A 13,109-nucleotide genomic window follows, 5' to 3' on the forward strand; every position below is an offset into this window, starting at 1 on the left:
GAGAAGGTGTAGAGCGAGCACACCACATATTACCATTTGGCAAGAATAGTCCCTAACTGATTAGTTGATGACATTCTTGCTCACTTGTAATCCACTCTTGTTCTATTATATACACTCTTCTCGAACAAAATTGATATGAATTTGATTCCATTTTCTTTCCTGGCAAAATCATTTTGTCGATTTAAAATCATTCAACGGAAATATTACACGAATAAAAGAAATTTTGTAAAATTAAAATCCGATAATGAAAATAGATTAAAGATTAAGAAAACTGCAACAGACGGTCCTTTCAGTGTGCGTCGAGTTCTTATCGACAGTACCACCGGGAGTATCAACCTTTATCAAATTCAAACACAAAGTGATGGATATGTTGTTCAAATTATAAAATTATAGTCCTGGTATTAATAGGAGAGAATTACTCATGTGCCGAATGTTACTTTACACATTATGTTAAAAGATAGATGTACTTCCTGCTGTTACAAAATTATGAAAGCAGAACATTTGTTTGGAAATAGCAGCAATTTGTTGTATGGTATTTATGCTCTAAAAAATAAAGAAATGTTTCATTTGCGGTGGCATAATATCATCTACGATCAATACTTTGTCATTTTACTAAAGGTTTGGAATGTATAAATATTTACAAAACACCATTCAATAAACGCTCTGATCTGATAGGGATGACAAGACAGTACATACTGTAGTCGGCAATCCTGCTTTAATTAGCCGTTTTTGTGTACGTCTGGGTTATTCAGGTAAACCGGGAGTGTGAGCAACATCGACAACAACACGGCAGTAAAGAGCGTGTCGTTACATCACCACATGTCGAGGCAGCAGCTAACGACGAAACACCAATCTGTAAATACCATTAGTTAATGACTACTACCATTTGCGAAACAACTTTGATTTCACAAATGTGTATTTGTATTGTAAGGTGGAAACTTTATGTACTGGGGACTCATTGCCCGTTGTCCCGCCGAGGTCCGGATGATTATGGACATGGCAATGGGGTGAGTATGGAGCGTCCCAATCACAGGACCTCATCTGTATACAGCAATATCCCCTCGCTTTTATTTGTTTAAAATTTATGACATTTTCATCTACCGGGTTATTCTTCCCCAGATATTACTCGCGTTACCAATTCCATTTCGCTCTTCTCGATTGTGGCAAGACCACGGAAACGCATTCCCATAATTCATGTCGGCATGAAAGGCAATATGCAAATGAGGATATTGAATATAAGTGCACAGGCCCCTAATGGCTAATAAATCCTGCTGCCTTTTCGCGATGAATTCCGATTTAGTGGTGAATTCAGTCAGACAGGCACGAGACGAAGACAAGTAAAGTGTTCGCCAGCACCTTGTTTTCCCGGGGAAGATATTAAAATTTCCGATGTCGAAATGGACGGGTGAAATGATGGAAATATGGAAGAGGATGTGAATTATTTTTGAATCATATTTGTGGACCTCGTATCATGATATTGGTCAGAGGCACGACAGGCCGATGACGTTGGGCGGCTATAAACCCTTAAAACGTTACAAAGGATGTTGCTTCCGGAAAACGCGAGACGCATGAGCATTGTCAAAAGGAACATAAACACGGAGTGAAGATTTGGAGGGGAGGGGACAAGGCTAACATTACATGTGATGGGGGATGTTCGCCGCGTGCTGGGGCTGGGATACCGACCGCGCAATTATAACTTGATTTACACGTTAATGGGCTCTTCTGACATTAGTCCTTTTATTACTGCCGGATATATACCGGAGAGTCAGACCACCAAACTTATCGGTTTCGCAAAGAATTTTACCGCTCATAATTCATCACCTAAGACAGGTTTGTCTGTAACTTCATTTTAAGAAGTTGTAACACACTCAGTGTTGTTTGGCAAACTTTAAAATTAGTTTGACATGTGTGGTCTAATATTTCTGCACTCCTGTGATTGACACGTGGCCTGAACATTTAGTTTCATATACTCACAACTCTAAAATTTTCGAAATCTGTTCGCTAAATTCCGAAAATGATGAAAATTTCGTCTTTTAGGACATGTACTACATCTGTTCTAACGATGTGTTACTCGTACGATGAAGGCGAGGCCTGCGATATAATTCTGCTACATTTATTATGTAATCACATATCATTGAATCCACAAATAGACCATCAATATTGACAACATTCATAGTTGTCGATTTATTAAAAACATATGTGACGCACGAATTTTCCGTTTTCTAAATTTAAAAAAATAAAACAGGATTAATGTGGTCATTATAAGACTGAATTCATTTTTGCAGTAGTCGTTTTTTAACCATTAACAAAACCTATTTCATTCTCTTTTCCGCTCAATCATGTTTCTATCAGAGTGTCTGGGGCCGGTAGTAAATCAAATTATGGTGGTAATATCTGATGTTTATTGGGTTTTGACCACTATGGCCCACATGCCACTTCCTGATGACTGTGGCTACCCTGACTGGACCCACCTTCACCTCGAATCGATGGCGATAAAAACTGACCCCGCTTCAGATAGGCAAGGCATTATTAGATTTGTTTTTAATACTCAGAGATAACACTGCGGCATCTGCTCTCTGTGTTATGTGAATAATAATGAAGTTCATTTTCTCGAAGAGGCCCTCCTCATAATAGCGGGGATTTTTTGTCTTTCTATATATAAATCATTTCTGCTTGTCATCATCAGCAATGCCGACTGGGGCAGGCTGTTTTATTTAGGGCCTTACGTAATCGCCTACATTACGTAGACTGTGTCGCCAACAACGGTTAAATTAATTCACCACAATTGTCAAAATAAACCATGCAAGACTACACTTTACTATGAAATATCGCAATTTTAAACAGGTTCTTTATGAAAATTCATAAGAAAACAAAATTGAAATAATAGAACAGGATGATCCCTCGATATTTCATAAATAGGCGTCATTTTAAGGGATTAGTTTTGTTGTCTAGGCGTAGGCTCCCACTGGAGACCCCCGTCCCTATTTAGGGACTTATGACAGCTAGGCCTGGCTGTATCTACACGGCCAATCTACAAATTCCATCACAAAATGTCGTCTGTCCAATAAATTCATAGCCTGCTTGCATTTTATAGATTCATTATATTGTATTTAGAATATAAATCTGTGTGGTCTTTGACCTAGGCAGTGGAATAGGTCCTGACCAGTGTATGGTTGTATTATAATAATAAGACTGGTATTAGCCTGCTTGGTTCGTTTTGACCTGCAGCAAAACACCGATTTGCTCACTATATTAACCTACGCAAGTCTCTATTTCTAAAGTCAATCTCCCCATGTCTCTCTACGGTAACCCCACATGGCTCATGTGTGTGCATGTAAATGTCATGGTTTGTTCTGGTAGATATTGGTGTGATGCAGATATAGCAATGTCTAGTCTATAGTGATAAGTTACATTTATTTACTCAATCGATAATATGTGACATTGATTTATCAAAAGGGAACGTATCAATCGAGATATAGGTTGATGTCTAATGTACGTTTTTTTATTTTCCTCCAAAAAATATTACACTTTTATATTTTAAGAAAATCGATAGCTAAAACTTCAATATGTAATAGTTGTAAGATGAAATAAAAAATGTGTGTATTTTAAAGCGATGCAGATATGACAAGTTATGCGTTGTTGAGATTGATACAGAAATTCCAACCCCATGTCGCCTTCCTCTAATCCTACTCAATACTCTTGAATGCACGAACAAACCACATCTGGACAATACCTCTGTAATGGCAATAACTGTGTGGCAAATGTCAAGTAATATTACCTCCTGTTTTTGCTACGAACGTAATGGTAGACCTTCTGATATATATTACATTCATAGTGATAAATTAGGATGGTAATGGTATGTCAAAATTATATATGAATCAAGCTCAGCTTACTGTAAAAATCAATGCCTCGGTGAATTTTTAATTTTCAATCCTCCGTATTGTCCTATACTATTGTGTTTCGTGCCAATATCATTTTTTTTTTGTATTTCTCATGTTTTCACAACATCTGGAAGGAACTCTAAAATGAAGTAAGCTGTATTATTTTGATTAAAAAAAGATAAGCAAATGCCTAAAATAGCAGATATTTAACTATTTGTTTGCGAACAAGAAAACGTTATAAGTATACATGTATAGACGAGACTCTGAATAACAGGTACAACTCACCTTTCAAATGACACTTTAGAGACTAATATAAATGAAGCAGACAGGAAGATAAATATGCAAAAAGACGCGTATCGTACATGAGAAAGTGTGGCTCAGGCCCCTTGTAATTATGATTACACTTTAACTGTCTTGTGTGTGGGTAATGTTACCATGTAAGTGTCTTGTGTGTGGGTAATGTTACACTGTAAGTGTCTTGTGTGTGGGTACTGTTACAGTGTTAGTGTCTTGTGTGTGGGTAATGTTACAATGTAAGTGTCTTGTGTGTGGGTAATGTTACAATGTAAGTGTCTTGTTTGTGGGTAATGTTACAATGTTAGTGTCTTGTTTGTGGGTAATGTTACAATGTAAGAGTCTTGTTTGTGGATAATGTTACAATGTAAGTGTCTTGTGTGTGGGTAATGTTACAATGTAAGTGTCTTGTTTGTGGATAATGTTACAATGTTAGTGTCTTGTGTGTGGTTAATGTTACAATGTTAGTGTCTTGTGTTGGGGTAATGTTACAATGTAAGTGTCTTGTTTGTGGGGAATGTTACAATGTAAGTGTCTTGTTTGTGGATAATGTTACAATGTTAGTGTCTTGTGTTGGGGTAATGTTACAATGTAAGTGTCTTGTTTGTGGATAATGTTACAATGTAAGTGTCTTGTGAGTGGGTAATGTTACAATGTAAGTGTCTTGTTTGTGGGTAATGTTACAATGTAAGTGTCTTGTTTGTGGGTTATGTTACAATGTAAGTGTCTTGTGTGTCGGTAATGTTACAATGTAAGTGTCTTGTTTGTGGGTAATGTTACAATGTTAGTGTCTTGTTTGTGGTTAATGTTACAATGTAAGTGTCTTGTTTGTGGGTTATGTTACAATGTAAGTGTCTTGTGTGCGGGTAATGTTACAATGTAAGTGTCTTTTTTGTGGGTAATGTTACAATGTAAGTGTGTTGTTTGTGGGTAATGTTACAATGTTAGTGTCTTGGGTGTGGGTAATGTTACAATGTAAGTGTGTTGTTTGTGGGTAATGTTACAATGTTAGTGTCTTGGGTGTGGGTAATGTTACAATGTAAGTGTCCTGTGTGTGGGTAATGTTACAATGTAAGGGTCTTGTGTGTGGGTAATGTTACAATGTAAGGGTCTTGTGTGTGGGTAATGTTACAATGTTAGTGTCTTGGGTGTGGGTAATGTTACAATGTAAGTGTCTTGTGGGTGGGTAATGTTACAATGTAAGTGTCCTGTGTGTGGGTAATGTTACAATGTAAGTGTCTTTTTTGTGGGTAATGTTACAATGTAAGGGTCTTGTGTGTGGGTAATGTTACAATGTTAGTGTCTTGTGTTGGGGTAATGTTACAATGTAAGTGTCTTGTTTGTGGGTAATGTTACAATGTTAGTGTCTTGGGTGTGGGTAATGTTACAATGTAAGTGTCCTGTGTGTGGGTAATGTTACAATGTATGTGTCTTGTGTGTGGGTAATGTTACAATGTTAGTGTCTTGGGTGTGGGTAATGTTACAATGTAAGTGTGTTGTTTGTGGGTAATGTTACAATGTTAGTGTCTTGGGTGTGGGTAATGTTACAATGTAAGTGTGTTGTTTGTGGGTAATGTTACAATGTTAGTGTCTTGTGTGTGGTTAATGTTACAATGTTAGTGTCTTGTATGTGGGTAATGTTACAATGTAAGTGTCTTGTTTGTGGGGATTGTTACAATGTAAGTGTCTTGTTTGTGGGGATTGTTACAATGTAAGTGTCTTGTTTGTGGGGATTGTTACAATGTAAGTGTCTTGTTTGTGGGTAATGTTACAATGTAAGTGTCTTGTGTGTGGGTAATGTTACACTGTAAGTGTATTGCATATGGTTAATGTTACATTGATAGTGTCTTGTGTATGGTTATTGTTACACATTGTAGCTTTACCTGTGTGTCTTGTGTATAGTTCATGTAAGACTGTGGGACTTTACCTGTGTGTCTTGTGTATGGATAATGTTAGACTGTGGGATTTTACCTGTGTGTCTTGTGGATGGGTAATGTTAGACTGTGGGATTTTACCTGTGTGTCTTGTGTAATGCTAATGTTGGACTGTGGGGCTTTACCTGGGTGTCTTGTGTATTGCTCATGTTGGACTGTGGGGCTTTCCCTGTGTGTCTTGTGTATAGCTCATGATTGACTGTGGGGCTTTACCTCTGTGTCTTGTGTATAGTTGATGTTGGACTGTGGGGCTTTATCTGTGTGTCTTGTGTATAGCTCATGTTGGACTGTGGGGCTTTACCTGTGTGTCTTGTGTAATGCTCATGTTGGACTGTGGGGCTTTACCTGTGTGTCTTGTGTATAGCTCATGTTGGACTTTGGGACTTTACCGATGTGTCTTGTGTATAGCTCATGTTGGACTGTGGGGCTTTACCTGTGTGTCTTGTGTGTAGCTCATGTTGGAATGTGGGGCTTTACCTGTGCGCCTTGTGTTTTTTTGTTTTTTTTCAAGTCAAGTTCTTTATTCACTAAAAGTCTTAAGACTTATAGGTACAAAGTAATCATGATATATTGTACATGTATATATGTTATAGGAGAGTGACTATAAGCATACAAGTGCAAACTAAACAAAGAACATAATACAAAAGCACAAAAATTATAAATACGTGTAGCTAATTAATCAATTTCGCCGCTTAGTGGCTAGATATAAATATTTACCTAGATTTGACAACTCTTTGACATTATTTACAGATAAAAGTTGGACAAGTTTGTAAACAGAGGGACTCTTATAATAATACTTCTTTATATACTTTAACCTCAAATCATTATAAAAAGGACACACAAAAATGAAATGAAATTCGTCCTCGACGTCTCCCAAATCACATTTGCTACAGTTTCTATTTCTGCGAATGATATTATTGTGTCTACCCTTTTCGATATTCAGTTGATGAGACGACGTTCTAAATTTAGTTAACATATATTTGTATTTTGTTTCATTATGTTTACGGAGATAAAACTGAATACTATGACTGTCTATAAGATATTGATATAGTCTACCTTTTGATGAAGCTGCTATCTTTGCCAACATATTTTGCTTAGTAACATCTTTCAATCTGCGTTGAATAATTTCAAAAGTGTTTACCAATGGTAGATTCGATTCAAAAATATAACCAAGACCTAGGGCAGTTAATTCATTCTTAATGTTACAAATCCAAGGATCATTAACGTTGACACATTCATCATAACAAGTTTTTAATATCAAATTATCAGATTTCGTCAACTTCAACCAATATTTGAATACTTTTAGCTTTCTTGTAACAATTAATGGTAGTCTACCCAATTCACAATAAACTAAATCATTGAATGTAGATTTACATACTCTATAGTTAATGTTACACTCATAGTGTCTTGTGTATGGTTATTGTTACACTTTGTAGCTTTACCTGTGTGTCTTGTGTATAGTTATTGTTACACTTTGTATCTTTACCTGTGTGTCTTGTGTATGGTTATTGTTACACTTTGTAGCTTTACCTGTGTGTCTTGTGTATAGTTATTGTTACACTTTGTAGCTTTACCTGTGTGTCTTGTGTATGGTTCATGTTACACTGAGATGGTATATCTGTGTGTCTATTGATTTCCTGAATCTGGCTTTTGTTCCTTAGATAATAAACAATTGTGCAATTTCGTAAACTCTCAATATCGCAACAGATACAGCTAACACACACAAAGATTGACGAGGTTCTTTCTATTATTTCAAAACAATTTTGATATTTCAGCTAGTTTATATGATGAACCATAATTATATTTTGATTTAAAGATATTTTTTTTTTCTTCCTGATGAAAGTCAACGAAATTAAGCTTTCTGACAAATAATTACATGAGAGAACGTTTTAATTACAATACATTATATATTATTCTTATAAGAAACCCGGTTTATTATCTATAACAAAAGCAGACATGTACCGGGTGTTATTTTAATGAAATAATACTCAAATCAATTACAAAAACAAACAAGAAAGTAGAAAAAAAATACATAAAATGTATTCATTGGAATGCATATACCTAACTAATTCCTTTTCGCCCTTGTCAATATATTTTTGACAATAATTCATTGTTGGTTTTCCTTTTTGTGTGAAAAATACTCGCAACTGAATGATAAATAACATAGAAGGTAATTAAAACATTTTCATTTTCGGTTTTGTGAAATTGGACTTTTTCAAGAGTATAATTAAAATGTTTTGTTAAAAACAGTTTTACTGGAGAAATAGAAAGGTTTTGTCATTTAAATTACGTTTTGTTCGATGTGGTCACATGAATTACAAACCGGAAAGATAGTGGGGATGATTTCAGGGCAATTATAACGGAAGCTCTGTGATAACTTGTATTACATTAAAGAAACCTTTTAATTTTTATAAACGGAATAATCGGTGATCTTTATGATCTGGCCGCCAAACCATGGAACCTCAGTAAGCCCCCCAATCACGGAGTACAGAGGTTTTGGTTTCGCCTGACAGATATTGATCACTGCACAGTGGTGCACGGCGGTCGAGACTCAACCCTGAACGATGTTCCACACTCAACTGGCTACTCATTGTGTGCTGGCTCTGTCCGTGTCTCTTTATAGAATGTGCTTTAGATTCTAAACAGGGAGACGATAGTCACAGACGTTTAAAACAACATGTAACATGTAAATATATCTCCGTATAATCTGTAATATACCCAACAAATACAGCGTACCGCTTACTTCCCCTTCTCCAGCGGGTATACTAGGTATTTAACACATAGCTAATGTTGTTTAGTCGTTAACTATCTTATGTTCGATTCCATGATTGTAAATGCCATAATAATACGATCTACTTTTAAAATGTCCAACATTTGATTTACAATTCATTGTTTCATAAAAAATAATATAATGTAAAATTAATCCATTGTTTAAACATTGGTTTTGTCATATATTTAATTAACTTTGATTACAACTATTTTATGTTATATGATTTGTAAAGCCTAGTTTAAGGGTTGTCATTGACTGCACTGTTTAGTTAAGTTACCAAGACGTCCAACTAACCACTTACGTATTGGTTATTCAGCTTTTCACTGTTTTTAATTCCCTTACAACATACTTTTTTGTATATTGGATATAAATCACGTCGGTTTTAGCATTCGTTACAGTAGCTATTCTCGCTCAATTAAACACTATCACCGTATACGAGCTACACAAAAGCATTGTTTAATAAGCTAGCAGATTGAATTCAAAGTGCACACTTTCTACCGTGCCTTTGGCCAAGTGAGGGTTATGGTCCCCGGGAGAACCCTATTGAAATATCGATGGCCAGTCGACAACCCCTTTTGCGGTAATTACACGCAAACATCCCCTCGTAATGACCAAGGCGGTGTGATAATCAGCCTGGCCAATGGTCAGCTTAAACCAATCGACTTCATTAACTATACTACACACAATCGTCGCTACCGGAAAGCTGGCGCAATTGAAGTAATTGATAAGTTTCCTACTGGTCAGTTCTCGAGTTGTGTGTTATGAAGCAGTTGGACCTCTTCTGACCACTGGCCTCCAAGTGTCCAGTGAATTGATTCTGTCTGTAACTGACCACTGGGCGTGTTTATATATCAGTTATGATATTGATCACGCTTGATTCTTGACACGTTTTGTGAGAAGTTAGTATGTGAAAAATTAGCCGTCACTTTACAAGCATGCTTTCTGTCTGAGATACATTTCCTTTCCTTCAGCTATGCATAACGTCATATCACAATCACTAAAATACTCCGTCTGAAAATATTGTTATCTCAGAAAGGTAACATATTCAAAAGTATGTTTATCAATCAGATAACATTGATAGTTCGAACAAAATAAGAATAAGAATTTCTTCAATACCAAACAGAAGGAATATTTGTCTTCAATACTGAAACACAACATCTCCTTGTTATGAACTATGTACTATTCTATCTATAATTTCATAAAAAAAAAAACACAGCATTTATTTCAAATAATACAGATAGCTTTATATATATAAATGTTTTATTACTAAAATTCATATCCCAATGTAACGTTGTACTTGCTATTGATAACAACCCTTTGCGGGATTAGGATTATTGTCTATTAGGATTAGGACAAAGTGTGTGATTAGCTATGGAGTCCCCGGTCTACTTGTTCTCGTAATAGATGCATTCACTTAGCTAACATAATTTAAGAAGAATTTAAACCAAGCGTGTGGAACATATATAGTGTTTTTATAGGCCCAATTTGTGTTTTAGTGAAAGAGTAAATTAACAGTAGTAGTTGTTTTATTATAGGTGTTGTCATTAGTGTGATCGTGCTATTGTACTCCAGACCGACACTGTGTTTTTATCATTAGTGTGATCGTGCTATTGTACTCCAGACCGGCACTGTGTTGTTTAACGGAAACATCCAATCGCCTCCAGTGTACAGTAGATATTTCTAGGTGTTTTGTATAATTGCGTTCACTATGGGGATAATTGAATTAGAATACAATTTTACCATTTAAGTAGCGTGTTAAACCCAATGATTGATGACTTGGGTTAGTACTAGCTGTCATTAATTGCTATGCAAATTAATTGAATAAGTCGTAATGATTTGCTGAAGAAGTCGGTTGAGTACTTGACACATTCATACATTATAGAAAATAGGTTACATGTATAACACACAATCTCTTATGTAGTTGGCACCGGATAATAACAGTTATAATATAGTAGCTTACAAATAGCATTTTATATTTTTTAATAGTAATATTGGAGAAATATATATATTGTTAATCATGCATTTGTTTAATATACAAACTATCCCTCTTATTTATGTTTTATAAAGTAGATTTCAAATCAATTGTTTAGATAATTTATCAATATTTTTCTAGCTTACTCATAAAAAATAATTTCTTAAAAATCTTTCCATTGATGTAACAGACTTTCAAAGTTATTTGTTCGAAATTCAGGTTATTTTTCTTATATGAATAGCAACCATACAAAGTAAAAACACTAACCTCCATCTTCACTTACTTAGTCCTTACCTCAAACGACTTTCAACTTATTTAGTCAAGGACAGTAGTAAACTCTATATAAACTGACTTAGTCATTAAACTCAGTGAAACATCTATAGTAAATCAATAAGGCATTAAACCTAAAAAAATCTGTATTTAGGTACTTGGTCATTAAACTCAGTACAACCTCCATATTTAAGTAACTCAGACATTAAACTAATCAATACTTGGACTGTATATAACTTCTTGTCACCTCCCTAGTCATACATTTTATACTGTTACTCTCTAGTTGTATTTAAGAGGGCATCTAGATGGAAATGAAGTGAACAATATCTAACCTGACATTCTTTTAAAGGATTTGAAAATATGCAAAAAAAACCCAAGACATACCTTATGTTTAAGATAGCTGACTATTTACTGATTTTAAATGATATCACGTAGCGAACATGTTTAGCTTTTTGCATGAAGTATTTACCAAGACGGGGATGACTGATCGTTAATGTCATAGACAAAATTAGAATCAACAACAGATTTGTATTAGACAGTGTATACAGATTGCTAAAGTAAGTCATTACCGACCATCCGTGTAGTCGGTGATTGACAGGATGAATTAGCATAGATAAATAATTAATTATAATAGGACAATAAATATCTTTTATACTTTTCAGCATGCTCTTTTCACATTACGTTACAGCTAGTTGATTTGAATTTGAATGTCACGCCATGGTTAAACACAACTACAATACCAATGGTCTGCTGTCATCTTAATAAAAGCCTGCTTATCAACCAGACGCTAATTCCAAATAAGCTTAAGTTATGATAGAGGATTTTATTGACAAACAAAGGTTGAACCTAGGGAAAATAATGGAGGAAAATCACATGTTTATTATCTAAGTCCTGTTGTTTTAATTTAATCTTATTAGATTTTGATAATTAGTTTTGATTTACACAAAATGATATAAAGATGTTTAAATATTTAATTGGCTAGGTTTTCTTACTTTTTAAAAAAGTAAAAAATGTGCTTAATGAGGTTATTTATTATGTTATGTTGTAAATAGAGAAACGATACCTCTATTACCTATACATAGATTTATCCGTCGTGTACTGTGTTATTTTCTGTTCACGTAAATACCACCCGTCAACAGATGAGCTATGTCGTATGTAGATTTGAATTCCTGTCATGTGTTCTGATATTCTGATCAGGTGTGGGACCAGTGTGCCACTAGCAGATTACTTTATAGCGTCCCTTGGCACACGCAGAAATCTTGTCAAGTACTCACAATAACGTTTGGCTATGTTATTTGTGTCTCAATACAACTTGCGTAATATCTTGTAGAATTATGTGTCAGATATGGATATAATGCCGTTGCTTTTTCTTGTTAGTTTAGGCCGCATGCAAATCCAGTGGTGTTGGCCGTTTGTGATGGTAATGATATATAAAAAGAGCAACAAGACTTGGGAATAGGTTTTGTGGAAGGTTGCCGTGTGCGATTGTCTAGCACCAGCCAACCGTGTTGACACGTCGTGTATTTTTATTACTTGAGATTGTGAAAATGTTTTGTGTTCTGTCAATGATGCTTGTAAAAGTTGACGCTAGATGTGTGTATGCATGCAACTTATTCAGGTCCTGTGACCAAGGGTAATACTATATAGCATACAGACAGATAACACGAAATCGGGGTTATATCATTGTTACCCCGCTCGCTGACAAAACACCCCGCTCCCTATATATTCTGTATAGATAGCTTCTCAGGGGTCGCCGCAGGGGGATCGGGGTCTTGACATTTTGACTTGATTTGAAGGTGTGAATTTTTATTAAAGTTTGTATTTGTCCTAAAGTGAGGAAGTCGGAGATATCATTATTCATACATGACACATTAGTCATTTCTTAAAAGAATATTGTTTGAAAAGTGACAGAAGAAATAACGATTTCATCATTAAATAAAAATCACCTTTTTATATCATTATTCGTTTAGACAGCTTTCATCATTTGT

The sequence above is a fragment of the Mizuhopecten yessoensis genome, unplaced genomic scaffold, assembly GCF_002113885.1.
Source record: "Mizuhopecten yessoensis strain PY_sf001 unplaced genomic scaffold, ASM211388v2 scaffold10815, whole genome shotgun sequence".
NCBI classification, from domain to species: Eukaryota; Metazoa; Mollusca; class Bivalvia; order Pectinida; family Pectinidae; genus Mizuhopecten; species Mizuhopecten yessoensis.